Source organism: Balaenoptera physalus (genome assembly GCF_965194825.1).
Source record: "Balaenoptera physalus genome assembly, chromosome: 8".
Taxonomy (NCBI): domain Eukaryota; kingdom Metazoa; phylum Chordata; class Mammalia; order Artiodactyla; family Balaenopteridae; genus Balaenoptera; species Balaenoptera physalus.
Window position 1 is genome coordinate 69165623 of NC_138887.1, and position 16631 is coordinate 69182253.

Genomic DNA, 16631 nt, shown 5'->3' on the forward strand with positions numbered 1-16631 from the left:
TACTTATTAAATATAAGGAATAAATTTCATTGGTAATGCATGGTTTAATAAGGTGAATGGGGTTGGGGAAAATTAAGAGGCATTAAGATTCACCTGACATCAAAACTATGAACTGGTCCTTTGTTTGATGATCAGGGCTTTGAAAATCTTAGATCAATATGCCAATAGTAAGATCAGAGATGGAGGAGAGTGCTTTTTGTAAAATAGGAGAAGGCTATAGTAGAAGAAAAGGTGGGAAAAAAGATTCTGCATCATGCCCAGACCATGGGTGTGTTTTCAGGGAGAGGAGTTTCCCGAAAGAATACATCATAAGTTAAGGATCTGGAAAGAGATTCCCTGGATAGTTTTATCCAGGCCTACATACCTCTTGGAAAGTCTTTTCGTAAGTGTACATGTTACCCAGTTGGGAGACAGCTGCAATCAGAGGGTCTTGTGCTCCTTCGGATGATTATGCATAATAAATACTTATTATATTACACAAAGTGTCTCTTTGCTAACACCTCTTTCTATACAGGACAGAAGTGGTACCTTAGGTGGAGAACGCAGCTTCCTTTCTCCAGTATTTCTTAATAAAATACGATGGGTCAAAGCAGTCAAGATAATTCAAATAATCAAGAAGGTTTGCGTTAAGCAGTTGGTAAGAAAAGATCCAAATGCTGATTAATTTTATGTAATTTTCTATCTTTTACTCTAAAATTTGATGGCTTCAAATCAGTTGCTACACTAGACAGCAACATATAATAAGCCTAAAATAGCTACTTTTAAAAAATCAGGCTTAAGTTTGACAAGAGCTTATGAGTGGATTAATATTGCTTACACTCGTCTAAACGTCACTTTGACAAACTACACGTTTGTCTTGATGACATCTCCCCCAGGCATATGGCGCTTCCATTAACTCTGGTGTTATCTTTGCAGCAGGAGAATATGCCTAATTGTTTTCAGAATATTCATAATTTACAAGGCCTCTCGTTGGTCATGATTCATAATTGCTTATAATACTGAAGGGAAAGATCCCTGCACAGATGCTATCCAGTGTGTGGGGTTTTTTTTTTAACTATTATTAATTTCAAAGAACAAACTGTTCTCTTTGAGGCAAACATTTAACAGTTATGATCCAAATTTTAGATGAAAATGTTACCTTATAAAGTGTAACACAAAAAAGATGTTAGGCTGAACTTTATCATGGCAACCTTGGGCAACTGAGAGAAACTGCAAATATGAAGTCAAAGAAGAATATAAATTCATGATTGGAATTTAACAATTTAATTCAAAACAATTCCATTCAACAAGTATTTATTAATAACTCTCCTTGCATAATACTCTATTATAAACATACGCAAGACAAACACACTTCAGCCCTTGATTCTATCACCTAACTGGCAACATGAAATACACAAAGAATCTGAGGATTATAAGGGGATGTGTGATCCAAATATCCATCCCCAAACTTAGGCCATCATAATTCAGAACTACCCTCTGGGGAACGGATGACTTATAAAATCAGTTCCACGGTCATATTCCTCCCCATCCACCTTTCCTGCAGCGACACAAAAATTCAAACAAATCAATACAAATCTTGCCAAATAGACAATCTTTCATGAGATTAATTAAAGTAACTTTGGAAAACTGCTTGTCACACACAAGACCACAGAAAATGAGGAACTCGAGATCCTCTTTATAATTAACAAAGATTTTTAAATCTACAAGTTTACAGATGCTTTAAAAGGGAATGAAATGATTATCAACTTTTTTTTTTTTGGCCACACCACGTGGCTTGCAGGATCTTAGTTCCCCGACCAGGGATCGAACCCGGGCCCCTGCCAGTGGAAGCTCGGAGTCCTAACCAGTGGACCGCCATGGAATTCCCATTATCAAATTTTTTAATCCCCTGGAAAAATATAAATAAATAAATGGGACCCTCTTTATGATTGTATGTAAACAAAAGATAGCATATGTGTTATACAATTTCAGAAATGATTATTCCCAAAAACCTTAATTCATCTCTTTTTTTTCTAATTATTAGCACATTTTTTCTAATTAGTTGCAAATAAAAACTAGAATGAACTTATTCTTAAGATTATCAGTTAATTTTCTAAAAGACAAAATCCCAATCAAGCCTTATATGCATAGTAATCATGAAATGTTGTTCTTCATTATTAGTGGATTCACCCTCAATGAACTTTTTCCAGTGCCAATCATCCTTGAGCCTCCTATATCTTTCTAGTTCCAATTAATGAGCAACATTCTAGCCAGATCTAAGCCTACTCGAACTATCTGTGCTTAAAGGGGTTTTCTGCTGTGGAACCTGCTGCCATCTTTCTCCAACTCAGTCCCAGAAGCCCTTCCTGGCACCAAGTGTATTGTGTGTACTCCTCCCCTCTCCCACTTTGGCCTTTGTGCCCGGTGGCCCACGCAAGCCAACCACTGAGCAAGACACACAAGCCTTCACAGACCATGAGTCTTCACAGATTCCATTGTTAATCACTCTGGAGTAGACAAACGTATAATTGTCAAAAATTCTTACAACAGTGGACCCTGGTCTAAGAATCTTAAATTCTTCCTGGAAAGCTAAAACATATTCTACTTTTATTCACTTGACATACTTGAAATTTAATTCATAAAACTGCCTCCCTACCACCACTACCAGCACTCTCCACCCCTTCACACCTCAGCATTTTGCTAATCCCTTTCTCCAAGATGGTCTGTCTTCCCAAACAAAAAACACAAGGGAAGCAAAACAGTGGGTCTCAGGTGGGCACTCTGCCTTTCTGAGGAGCTCCAGGCAAGAAGTCACCAAGTAAGCTAGGGCATTTTACCACATGTTCAGTCATTCACAAATCATATACCACAACTTGTATGATGCAGAGCATCTAGTGAATTCAGAGATGTTAAATGAGCAGCTTGGAGAAATAAGCCAAAGCCAGAATGTAAGAATCCTTGATTCCATGATGTTCCCATAAGAACAGGGATTTTTGACCCTACCAGACCAGAGCCACCTTTTGAGAGCAACCTTTGGAATCCATAGACACAGTACACACAGAGAAAGAGAGAAAACTGTAGTATAAAGGCAAATAAAGAGGAGTAGTTTTTACCATCTTTCATATGTGTAAATTATGTGCATACATATTTTAAGATGCAAATAGGCATGGCTACACTAAATGATTTAATGATGTAAGATGCTTACAACTATCTTTAATGAGTAAATTTGAATTTAAAAGAAGTAAAATTCATTCACCGGACTGTTCAACACTTTTTATTGGATATCTTAAAATAAAGGCAAAGTGTGTGTGGGGGGGGAGTGTATTCATAATCATTATATTGCCCACAATGTGTACTGGTACAATTCAAACACCGCAAGCAGCACTCCTACAGGTGAAGGGATTTGCCAAAATGGTGGACATGTCTTTGAAAAGTTACCAATAAATCAAAGTACAACTTTTGAAGTATTCAGCAGTTACATTTCTGAAAATTTCAGAATACATTAAAACTGGGTCAAAAAAATTTTTGTATGTTAAATGGGGTTAGGTTTTTGGCTCAGATAATTATAGACAGATATTTCACCAACCGAACCGCCAATAGGGATATTCTAAGATTTTGCAGGATGCACAGGATAAGCTTTCACTTGTTTGGTATTGTTCTGTATACTACAGAATGTCTAGCACCTCTGGTCCTCCACACACCAAACACCAATAGCGCACTCCATTCTTTTGGACAACTGAAGTCAGTTCTCACCAATTTCCAAAACACTACTTGAGGAAGCAGTACCCCTCCCACTGAGACCCAGTGAATAAAGCTGTTCGAAAAGTACTGGCTGGGGACTAACAGGCACCAGATCCAGTGCGAGGCACTAGGGACAAAGTGGTGAAAAGAACAGAGCTTAGAGCATAGTGGAGAAAGTGACATTAAACAACATCCAAGGGCTTCCCTGGTGGCGCAGTGGTTAAGAATCCACCTGCCAATGCAGGGGACACGGGTTCGAGCCCTGGTCCAGGAAGATCCCACATGCCGCGGAGCAACTAAGCCCATGCACCACAACTACTAAGCCTGTGTTCTAGAGCCCATGAGCCACAACTACTGAGCCCGTGTGCCACAATTACTGAAGCCCACAAGCCTAGAGCCCATGCTCCACAACAAGAGAAGCCACCACAATGAGAACCCCACGCACGGCAACAAAGAGTAGCCCCCACTCGCCACAGCTAGAGAAAGCCCGCGCACAGCAACGAAGGCCCAATGCAGCCAAAAATATAATTAAGTAATTAATTAATTAAATTTATTTTTTTTAAAAACCCAAGTAATTATGTCAATACAAAACATTCTAAGTACTATGAAAGAAAATTAATAAACTAATAATTTAGATGGTGGGGTGGCATCTGACTTTAGAAGTTTGTGGATCAGTGGAAGTATTCTATTAACTTGGAGACATAAATAGGGTTGTCAGCTTTTTGATTTTGCCATGAAAGATCATTTTTTTAAAAAATAAGAACTACCATTTACAATCACTGTGGTAACAAGAAGGCAGGAAAATTATTTCTGTATTTTAAAAAAGTGGATAAAACGGGAACACTTTTAGTGTAGTGGAAAGCCTCACTCACTACATTATTATTTTTCTCTTTTTGTTGCAGGCTAATAAAAACTTATCAAAGATTGGCATTTTGTGACCAGAGCACAAAATCCTTGCTGCTCCAAGTGTGGTCTGTGGACCAGCAACATCAGCATCGCCAGAAAATTTTTGAGAAACGCAAAACCTCAGGCCCCACCTCAGACCTACTGCATCAAAATCTGTTAACAAGACCCCCAGGTGATTCACATCCACATTAAAGTTTGAGAAACACTGTCCTAGAATAGATACTGCCCCTGCAATGGCTGAAAATCAGCCATACCCATCTACATGGAAGATTCAAAAATGATCTTTAACACTCAAGAACCATTTTTCTCAAAGAAGGTAACTGAAGGATCCTGGAAAAATGAGGGCACAGGATGAAATATAAAGCAGATGAGCTGGCATCCTAAGGATCAAACATCTTTCACCTTTTAAATCTGATGACCTTGAAAAGCAGTGGGGGGCATGGTCAATCACAAACAACATTCACAGCTTTGCAGTAGACTTCAGTAGCATGAAACAGAGTTCCCCAGCTTCTGTGCAAGAGACCGCATCCGGGGAGTGTGCTAAATGCTGAGTCTTGTTAGGATTGCTAAGTCTTGCCATAAGACAGAGCAATTTTTATCACTAGCCGTCAACAAGTCAACCAGCTGTTTAGGTAGGTTGACACATGCTACATTTTAATTCATGTCTTAGGATATTTTATCCCACAACTGGTTTTTCTAACAAAGAAAATCTCTCTAGATACATGTTAATTACTGGCAAAGACATGAGGCACAGACTCATGCGTCTTTTCTAAGCCACTTGGTTGGAAAAATAATTGCCAGTACAGTGCAGTGCTTTTTCAAGACAAAAGAAGAGTTTAAGTATAGATCTCTGCTAACCAATAGGGTAGCTGCTAGTCACATATGGCTACTAACCACCTGAAATGTGGCTAGTCCAAACTGAAACATGCTGCAAGTATAAAATACATAAGTGGATTTTTAAAATTTACTCCCCAAAAAAGTTAAACAACACAATAATAATTTTTATACTGATTACATGTCCAAATTATAATACTTTAATATATTGGGTTAAATAACATATAAAATTAAAGTTACCTATTCCTTTTACATTTTTAATGTGACTACTAAAAATTTTTCATTTTCTAGTAAATTTTAATGTGGCTTGCATTATAGTTCCACTGGACAGTACAGGTCTAGAAGCACATGAGATTTACACATGCATTGACCTTAAGTTTAAAAAAGTATGGAGATAACTGCAGAAAACATGTATTTAGGAGGCAGCCAAATTTAAAAGCGGACAGAAAGTGTTCAGCAGATCTTTTTATTTTAACAACTGCTGAGCAAGAGAGCCCTTTCTGAAATGGGGGGGAGGGGTGGTCCCTGGACTTAACATCCAAAGAAGAGAGAAATAAAAATAATATTTAATAAAAATAAAGTATTAATATTTAATAAAAATAGAGAAAGGGGAGGAGTTGATACAAACTGAAGCGCAATCCCAGTGATGATGAGTTCTCTCAGAGTCTAGGAATGCAGAGGAGTGGAAAAGATAAACAAATTCCATTGACAAGAGCCAATAATTTCCTGGCCTGAGCCACTCAAATCACTAAACTTTCCCACCCCTACATGGGGAAGGTAAAACCACAATCTCAATACTTGAGTCAGATCAAGAAAGGTGCTACATGTGGCGCACAGCCAGGGGCTGACCATGTTGGTTTGCAGAGATGACACTATAAATGGAAGTGAACTCACACTTCTTCTTCCGTTGTACAAAGAAAAACAGAAAAACTTCCATGAGCTTAAAAAGTAGATTCAAAACTTACTTTTTTTAACACGAAGACCTTACATACCTGCGTTAAAACAGCATCCCCAACAACTGGAAAATGGTGCTGGGTCGGTTAGTTCAGGGACGAGGCTACGAATATGAAACAAGCAAAGGAGCTGAAACCATCTCCAATCTGGGCAGATTCCTCTCATTCCTGTCTCGGGAACAATCCCATCACTTAGGAAATCTGGATCTCTGCCAACATGCTGCTTGTGCAGTCGGCTGGGGGATGGGGGAGGCGGGTGGAAATGTCTGGGCAGCTGGCTTTTATCACAAAGCCTTCTCTCTTCGAAAGGCTTACAATGAATTTCCTAGACATGATATAACACAATATTTTAAGGGTTTAGTAGTACAAAAATATCACATTAAAAAAAATGTGTCCAAGGTATAAGAGGCCAATAACTACATAAACGGAGTCTGATGCAAATATTAAAACACCATATTCCAGCGGTTTTTAAATTCCTTTCATTAGGCTTAACCTCAACACATCTATATGGGGGAAAAAGAAACTCACATATTGAGAGCTTAATAGAGGCACCAAGTACTTCCCTACCTTATCCCACTTAAGAATGACTAACTTCTGATAGGAAATTTACTGCGAGCCATTCATGTATTGAAACTCATGTGACCCTAACAACCCTATGAGGTAGGTATTATTAGTATCCCCCTGTTTCAAGATACATGGAGAGGTTAAGTATCACACAACCAAGAGGTGTTGGAGCCTGGACAGGACTGCAGGTTTATGACATCAGGCAGCTGGGCACCAGCACCCTGAATTCTCAGCTAACACATGAAATTGCCACACAGCCTTCACTCTCAGATGAGGAGACTGAGGCTGAGAGATTAGGAGACATCTGTTCATCGTAACAAAGGGACTGCATGGGGGAGCACGGACTCGAATCCATATCTAACACTGAATTCTTCTCATAAGCAGCTTCCTGTTTTCACCAAACCTTTGCCCCAGCTTGCAACACTGTCAGAAGTCATTTATCCCTATTCCCCAAGGGAGGGTTGCGAGCCACGTCGTCTCCCTTCTCTTCTCTTAGCCAAACTGCCAATATTCCTACTATAGTATGAGCTTTTGGCCCTTGAGGCATCTGAAAAATACAAAATAGGATTTATGCTCTTCACAGCTATGTACAATTAAGTATTCAGGTCTATAAATCTGTCATAGAATATGGAAAATCAAATGCATTTGTCTGAATGGAGAAATTAGTGGGTGATTCATATTATTTCTCATTAATATATTATAATATTCAGGAAATTAAGTACCATTTTGAAATCCACATTATTAGAGCTTTTAGGTCACACACCTTGCCTGATTTGATCCTAAATGCAATGTCCTTAAATCCTGACTTTCTTGGGTGAAGCAGAATAATGGGGTCAAGTTAGGAGGACAGGAAACTTTGGTTCCAGACCCAGCTCCACTGTAAGAATAGAAAATTGTGGCTTGGGGCACAGCACTCACCTTCTTGGAAGGCAATTCCCCCCTCTACAAAACAGGGCTGAAAATATTTATCCACTACCTCACAGGGCTGTTGCAAGAACTGACTGAGATAACCTGTGAAATTGTTCTGTGAACTCTGAAGCCCTGCAAAATCTGTTATGAATATGCAGTGACGCTCTTGCCTGATGTTAGCCAGCAGGAGAAGGGGCTTCAGGACCTCTGATGATGGCAAAGAGGGAGACAGCAGTCTGTCCCTCTAATCCTACATGCCCAATAATTCACCCTCCAGGTGAAATCATCACTGGATTTTCAGGGTCAGGAGCTGTGTTCTTAAACAACAGTGAGAGATAATAAGCACTGATCTAAATAAAAGGCTTGAGAACTCCTGGAAGGCACAATCACCACTGCAACTCTCATCCAAACAAGTCTCCAAGGGATGTCTGAGGATGGTCTAGGGGAGCTTTCATTGCTAGACCCTTTGATCAAGTGCAAGATGGGTGAGGATTTTAACCTTAAAATTACTTAAAAATGAATTGACACACATAATGCTTAGGTGTCTTACTTTTTTTTTTAATCCACTGAAAAAAAAAACTTAAGAAAAACAAACCTAATACCTTAAAATCTAATGTTCAGAACACTTCAGATATTCCTTTTCAGATGTTTTTATTTTCCCTCCTTGTGTCACATTATCGACATGCCAGTATCCAAGTCTATTACCAAGCCTGCCAAAGAGATGCATATATGGAGAATAGCCCTTTTTAAAAAAGGCGCAAAATAGCTAAAGATCTTCAAATTCAACTACAGTAACAGCTGCCCCTCTCTTAAAATAAAGGATGCCTAATTATTGGTATTCATGTGGTCAGACTATACCCTCAGAAGACACAGAGCCACCCTTTCAGACCACAACAGAAATCCTTTTAAGCCATTTGACATCTTGCACAGTACAGTTTTAGACCTGCACATATGTCTCAGTTAAGGGCAGAAAATTCACATGATTACAAACGCTAGAAAAAAAAAAGTTTAAGACAAAGAGGCCAAAATTTTTAAAAGAAATACATAAAAGAAACAGAATTTTTAAAAATTATAGTACAAGGAAGCCAGTGCACTGACGAATGGCACATTACTACGTTAATGATGGAAACTATGAATATTCATTGCACAATAGTCATAAATAGAATGAAGGGATACCAGAGAGTGCAGATGGGGCAAAACCTCAGAAAGCTTTTAAAAGAAAAAAAAGAAGAAAGAAGGAAAGAAAACACATACAGCCTTAGACAATACTATTTAAGTAAGGGTCCCTGGGTGGAAACTTTGATCTAAGATAAGATAGGACAGTAAAGAAGGAATTTCCTTTCAAAAAGGTAAATAAATAAACAGTATAAAATACCCAGAATGACAGGAAGAGCTTTCAGTAAAAACACACTCAGGCTAGTCTTTGCTTAGGATGTTTGGGATAATCACTACTAAGGTTAGTAAGTACTGCCACACCCCCTCACATCCCCAACTCCCCACTTAGAGAAGGAACAACCCCAGATAAAAATCCAACGCACTGATGTGCAATCTTGAATGTTTAATTTGTATGTATCTTGGGAATAAGGAGGAAAAACCAAAGATGCAAATAGAATTAACCCCAAAACACGTGCTCATGAATCACAGATTGTGTTTCTCCCATTAGAAGCTAGAGACTTCTGGGAAAAGTTACCACACTGGACAGATAGTTGTTTTAAAGGACAGTTTCAAGATAAGGACAGAAACCCCATAAGCTCTAGATGAGCAAAAACTAACCATAGGGGCAAAAAGACGTGGGTACTAAATTATTGACAAGACATAACATCTGGCCTGTACTGTTTAATTAGATGAGAAAGAATCCTTCAGGCAAATGCCACAGGATGGATGGTACTGGAGGAAGCACCTACTCTAAGTAGGAAAATCAATTTATTTGCAGCACTTTCATTTTGTTTCTCAATTAGTCCCACATCCAAGGGCTACCCTAATACACTCTTAGCATTCATTTGCAACTTAAAAGTCACTACTGAGGCCCGCGCGCCTAGAGCTGAGAAGCCCGCGCACTGCATCGCGGGGTGGCCCCCGCTCGCCACAGCTAGAGAGGGCCTGTGCGCAGCCGCGAAGACCCAACACAGCCAAAAAAATAAATAAATAAATTTATTTAAAAAAAAAAAAAAAAAGTCACACAGTTCAAGTAAATGTAACTCAATCGTCATTTAAATGCGAGGAACTTTCAGTGTTCCTTTCAAAAGGCCAACAATCCAGCAGGTCCCTTCCAGCGGCTACTTTAGCCGTCGGGAAGGGGGCTGTCTAGGTCACTCCCAGTTCTACCACTTCACCAGCCCTGGAACCCTGGGCTGGTTGCTTAACTTCTCTAAACCTTAGTTTCCACGTCTGTAAAAGTAGAAATACTAATGCCAATGATGGGGAAGACTAAATAATGTGTACAAAGAAAAATCATTTAAGGGTTTGTCATTTATTTTTTCAAGTCTCATCATCAGTAAATGACTGGTGGGACTTCCCTGGCAGTCCAGCGGTTAAGACTCCATGCTTCCAATGCAGGGGGCGTGGGTTTGATCCCTTGTCGGGGAACTAAGATCCCGCATGCCACGCAGCGAGGCCAAAAGATTAAAAAAATAAATAAAAAATAAAAGTTTGAAAAAAAAATTTTTTTTTTAATGATTGGTGAATTCCAGAAAAGAGAGGGAGAAAGAAAAAAGAAATATTATGTCTGAATTATGGAAATAAATTCACCAAAAAGACCAAAAGGATGTTCTCTGTTTGTTTATTCTTTCAAGCAACATTTATTCAGCACATACTAGGTGCAAAGCACTAAGCTGAACAAACGAGTATAGAGAGAGGGAGAAATTATCTCTGCCCCCAGGAACCGAACGCCCCGTTGAGGAAATAAAAGATGATTTTAAGGACGCGAATATATGTTCAGACAACAGGTCCCAAGATCTTGATATGAAGCGCCTACGAGGGGATAACATACTGATGGGGAAAAAAAAAAACAAAAAACAATTCCTCAACACATGGGCACAGGACACACAGATAGGGACAAGGGGCCTACCCCTGCCAAGACAATGAATAGGTTCCAGGAAAAATGTTGGTAACCAAGAAAAGGAACCAAAAAGACATCATCAGGAGAACCTACAGGGGAGGCATCGACCCAGAAGTGAGAAAGCACAGGATGATTTTCCTCCCTCTATGTAAGATTTTCCTCCCTCTATATAAGAGGTAATCACCGTGGATCTTTCTGGCAACTCCTGTCGACAGATGCACACTGTAGATGTGATGTATGTGTGCACTGTTTCCTACTAAAACATTAGTTAAGAATGCTCACAAATGGACTTTCCTGGTGGTGCAGTGGTTAAGAATCCGCCTGCCAATGCAGGTGACACAGGTTCGAGCCCTGGTCTGGGAAGATCCCACATGCCACGGAGCAACTAAGCCCGGGCACCACAACTACTGAGCCTGCACTCTAGAGCCCACGAGCCACAACTACTGAAGCCTGCGCGCCACAACTACTGAGCCCGCATGCCTAGAGCCCGTGCTCCGCAACAAGAGAAGCCACCACAATGAGAAGCCCGTGTACCACAAGGAAGAGTAGCCCCCGCTCGCCGCAACTAGAGAAAGCCCGTGCGCAGCAACAAAGACCCAACGCAGCCAAAAATTAATTAATTAATTAATTTTAAAAAAAATAATGCTCACAAATGCAGAGCCCCTGACTGTCTCCTAAAATCCCATCCACCAAAACCCATGGAGCTGACAAACCCACCAGTGGACATTCCTTTCTGCCGGATCCAGTCAACACAGGGTCATGGCAAGGCCACTGAGATGGGGGAGAAGGGGAGCAGTGGCAGGAGGAAGACTCAGCTTGGACTTCACAGTTTCCCCATCTTTAAAATGAGGAGGTTCCTAAAATTTGATCACTGGTGTTCCACGATAAAGTCAGCCATCATGTTACCTACAGACGTGTGAGGGCTCACGTGGAGAGAAGCATGACACAAACGCCACTGAGCATGAGGGACGCTGGCCCGCTATGTGCCACGTCTATTATAGGATTTACAAGCGTTATCTGATTAATCATAATAACACTGCCAGGTACATGATCCTTGATGTACAGATAAGGAAAAGGAGGTGCACAAAGATTGTCTGGAGGGTGGGAGTGGGGAACCCCAGCTGGACTACAGGAGAAGTGAGATCCCAAAGCTCCTGTTCCTGTGTTTTCCCGCTCTCTACCCAGCTTCAGAGAGAGCTCAGGGTGGAGATGTGCAGCTACACAGCCCTGGAGGGCACACAGAGTAACAACCAGGACAGCCAGCACCAACCACTTGAAAATAAAAGAAATCTCGGGAAAAAACAAAATACCCAACGCATCAACCATTGAATCAAAAGTTCCTGACACTCATCCCCAAACTGGTGATCTTCGCTGAGCCCCAAAACGGTGGTAGAGGTCCCACTAAAAGTTCATAAACATTTTTCAGGTTTCTAAAAATACCCTGTGCTAACGGCAACATCTTGCAGGACACACTTGTGGCTTTCATCACAGAAACATTTAACGTACAGACTTTTAAGACCGAAGGAATGTCAAGAAGAAAACGAATAGAAAGGCATCTCTCGATCTTTCAAAAATAAATGTAAGAATTCCTCAATACAACCTTCAAGTAATTAAACATAATTGGCAGTTCTCTAACACAGAAGGCTTAAAAAAGTCACCAACAAAACTATGACATGTATCTGAGGACCCTTTGATTATTAAATATCTAGAGAAGTAGAAATAATCACTATCTTATGCTCATTAAATTTTTTTATTTTGAAAAGACACTCATCTGAGACCTAAGAAAAATGATAGCCTTCATTTAGAAAGTTACAAGCATCAAGAGGAAAAAAAAAAAAAAACTGATAAAATCATTCCATGTAATACTGGAAAGGAAGAGATAAAAAAATTATTTGCAGATGACATGATTATATACCAAGAAAACCCAAAGGAAACCTCTGAAAAATAGTGGAGCTAACACAGTTGAGTAAAATAACAAAACGCAAAATAAACATGTCGAAATCTACAGGAGCAAAGCAGAAACAAGAGAAATTAATTCTCATCCTTAATTAGCAATTATTTTCTAAAAGATGTCTCACAATAGCATTACTGACAAATAAAAAAAGCAGGTCATAAAAATTTTTTAAACTACAATACTTTATGAAGAGATCTTTAGCTTTAAAAAAAGGCTTAAACGATAGTAAGAATATCCTATGTTCCGGGATGAAAAAAAAACTGTAAACTTATGGAAAGGATATTTTTTAATAGAATTGAAAGAAAACTTTTTACTAAATGTACAACTTAAGTTTTTAAACTTCAATTTTTTTTATATCATCTGTATTTTTTTACTTTTTCATTAACGACCAGGTGTTATTTTACAATGTAAAAATATAACAGTGTTAGAATTAATAACAATAAAAATACCAAAAGTTTTCAAATGCAATCTTTGAGTTTTGAGGCTGTATTTTAATCAAATTTCCAGTTTTCTTAAACCCCTAAATATGTGTCAATTGAGTTATTAGAAATCAGTTTAACACGACTGAGCAGCCAGGCACAAAGAAACAGGAAAAAACTAAGCTTCATTTCTTTCCCTTCCTTTAGTCTCAAGATAAATGTCACTTGAAGTTTAAAAACAAAAGATAGGTGTTACAACAAGGAGCAGCGCATCATACTAGTCACTGGCCTCAGAGGTGAAATGCCCAATGGAAGTGGAAACTAGTTAGAGGCTCTCACATGTGAGTTAAATGGTCCCCAAACAAACAGCAGGAAGGGCTGGCAAATACATTCATTTTAAAAGTAAATATTAACTTAATGAGCTTGCTGACCGGAAAACTGATACTGCTCTCTTGAGATTTTCACTTCCCTGCTCCTTCTCATCGAAAAAGAAAAAAATACTAACAAGGCACCCATTCTTCTATTTCTGAGCCCACTGACAAGTACCAGAGAAGAATCTAAAAATCACTCTTTATGTCTGTGCCCACAAAACTTCCCAACTCGACTGGTTGTAAAAGCAGAAAGACAAAGTAAATCAAACAATATACGTGCCACAACTAGTCCATGAAACGCAGTAGGGAGCATAAGGAAGTTCAGGTCTTTTTTTAGGGGCCATAATTCTGCTGTCCCATTGCAGAACCAGGGCCAATCATTATAAAGCATCTGTCTTGCTTGCCTGCCTGCCTCTTTGCCCTTCTTCTACCCTTACCTGCACCAGTCACGCACCAGAAAAGAATCATGTCTGTCACAGTGGAAGGGTGGCACACGCAGCCACAAAGGTCACTACATTGACTGGACCTAGCGCGTGGATTGTGAAAAAGCTCAGGGCAAAAAAAGTCCAGTGGCTGGCCCCTAGACCATTTGCTTCAGAGAAGATGGAGCTGACTGTCCCCACCAAGATCAAGCAGTTTCAGGATAAAAAGGAAAAAAAGAAAACACAATGATATTGGAAGCATAAGGAAGAGGAGAAAGAAAGAAATGGTCTGTTTCTTTTCTCAGCACCCACCCTACCAATAAAAAGGAATAAGAAGCATGCAATGTCTCTCTCCATGCCCACCTACAAGCTTTTTTTTTTCTTACTAAGATATAACTATTGAAAAGATCTGCCTGTTTCCTCTATATTTTTAGCCTTCACAAACATTTCAGTTGTCACAATATGAAATAAAAATGAAGCTAGAGTCGCTTCACATGAGCGAGCTAATAATCCAAGCGTATACATAGCCAGGACTTGAAGTAAAGAAATGAATTTCTCATCTGTCACTTTCTGTTCAATATTAACTTTTTACCTCGTTTAAGGAAGGCAATGTACACCCATTGAAAGATGTCCTGACATTATGTTCTGAACATGCCAGTTAAAACACATACCAGCATCACTCTCATAATGCCTCCCAGCTCCAACCAACCTGTAGGCAGGCTGGTTGGTGATCCAGGGTACCTCATCCAACAGTTAACCTTCCATAACCTTCACTGTGGGCAGTGCCCTAATGTCTAACTGGAAATTTGTATTAAACGACCAAGGATCAAGCCTGTATCTCAAAACAATTCCACCCAATCCCCATCCATATCCAGATAAAAACGGCAATACAAGCACAGTTTTAACATAAGCATGAAACTGAAATCTAAAATGTAAAGAGTAATTGAGAGAAGAGACCTCCTGGATCTCACACTAACCAACCACGTTCTCTTTGGCAACTTATTTAATCTGCCTGGATGGACCTCAGTTTCCTCTCTGTAAAATGAGTATAACTTGGCTCAAAAATGACATAGCTCCACTGAAGGAATCTTTTAGGTTCACTCACTCTTGTGCCTTATTAGGAAAACCATTCATCTATTAGAATTACCACCAAACATCAGTTGCATCTTTGTAAGAACGCTGGGTCCTTTCTCCATCTACCTGCCATACACCACACCATACCACCCGTGTATTGTTTCTCCCTTCTCCTGGGAAGCAGCCTAGTAAAATGCCAAGCACACACTGGAGTCAGAGTGACTAGACTGGAATCGCGGATTAATCGGCTTTCTAGCTGAGGGGCGTTGAGCAAGTCACCACTTCAATGAACCTCAATTTCCATATTATCCTTCTGTTGTTTTTCCTTTTTTCAGATGTTTCCCCCACGCAGAGGAAATATGTTTTACAAAGCTGAGATCATACTTATATACAATGGTTGCTTTCACTTAACATTGTAATTTTTATTTTTTTGCTTTTTAATATTTTATAAATTTTCTGCAATGTGCATACTTACTTTTCTTAATAGCAAATATTCAAATTATTCAGTGAAAAATATGTAATTGTGATAGGAAGGGAAAATTCTGAACCAGAAAAAAAGTCCAGGGTGATGTCAATATGCTGTGTTGCCTGAAAAAAAAAATATTCAAATGGAGATAAACATGTGTGTGTGTGTGCGCGCATGTGTGTGTATATAATAACATAATAAGTGAAAGAAAAGGAACGCTTTTCTTTAGATACTAAAAGTGAATCACCCAAAACTGTGGTCATCCAATTAATGTCATTCACATGGGTTTTAAGATTTTTATCTTCTAAAAACTGTAGAAAAAGTAATGTAAAGGCAGACTTGTGTATCTTGCAAAGTACATATTTATTTATCTTTTCCTTTTATGACCAAAGCACCTTTTTGTTGTACATGTAACACACCATTTAGATAAAGTAATGCAAACCTCTGGGGGAAAGTTCTGAGCTAAATTAGGGCACCTGGGGACAGGCCATATGTTACCAAGCTTTCTGCACACCTGAACCCCAATATCTAATGACCCAAGGATGCTCATTTATAAAATTAAATAGTCTGCCTTTTAGGAGAAGAGAATCAAGCACTGCAGAACATTTTCCACCATATTCATTTGAAGACAATATAAGGAGAGCTATAGAGCTGAAGAAGATTTAAAATAAATGAGCAACTGTAACACAAAAGATGCTGTAATTCATGCCCTGAATGACTATTACTAACATACAATTTTATCTCATCAATCTTACCTCTTCTTTACCTATAATGTTTTTAATTAATGCAATTTCCATTAAAATTGAAAAATAATCATTACTCTTATTCATTTTTATCTGTTGTAGAATATTATCTACCTAGCCCCTTCTTTGTTAAACATTTCTTTATCACTGTCTGAGTTTTTCTTTTAGCTAAAATACCTAAAAAATAAATGTGATATGAAGAAATATACAATCGTAGAACTAGGACTATATTTTCGGA

General features: G+C 39.0%; 1 protein-coding gene across 2 annotated transcripts in view; it reads right to left on the minus strand.

The window, feature by feature from the left end:
- The window catches only part of CDK14 (cyclin dependent kinase 14), a 563146-nt gene that overhangs the window by 526764 nt on the left and 19751 nt on the right, over nt 1-16631 (minus strand). The window contains exon 1 of one of the 2 annotated variants that reach the window (XM_082471984.1): nt 6453-6517. The exons of the other annotated variant lie outside the window; for it this stretch is intronic. The gene's annotated coding sequence lies outside the window, so the exon portion shown is untranslated. Of the gene's footprint in view, nt 1-6452; nt 6518-16631 lie in introns of those variants that run through there. 2 annotated transcript variants of the gene reach the window in all.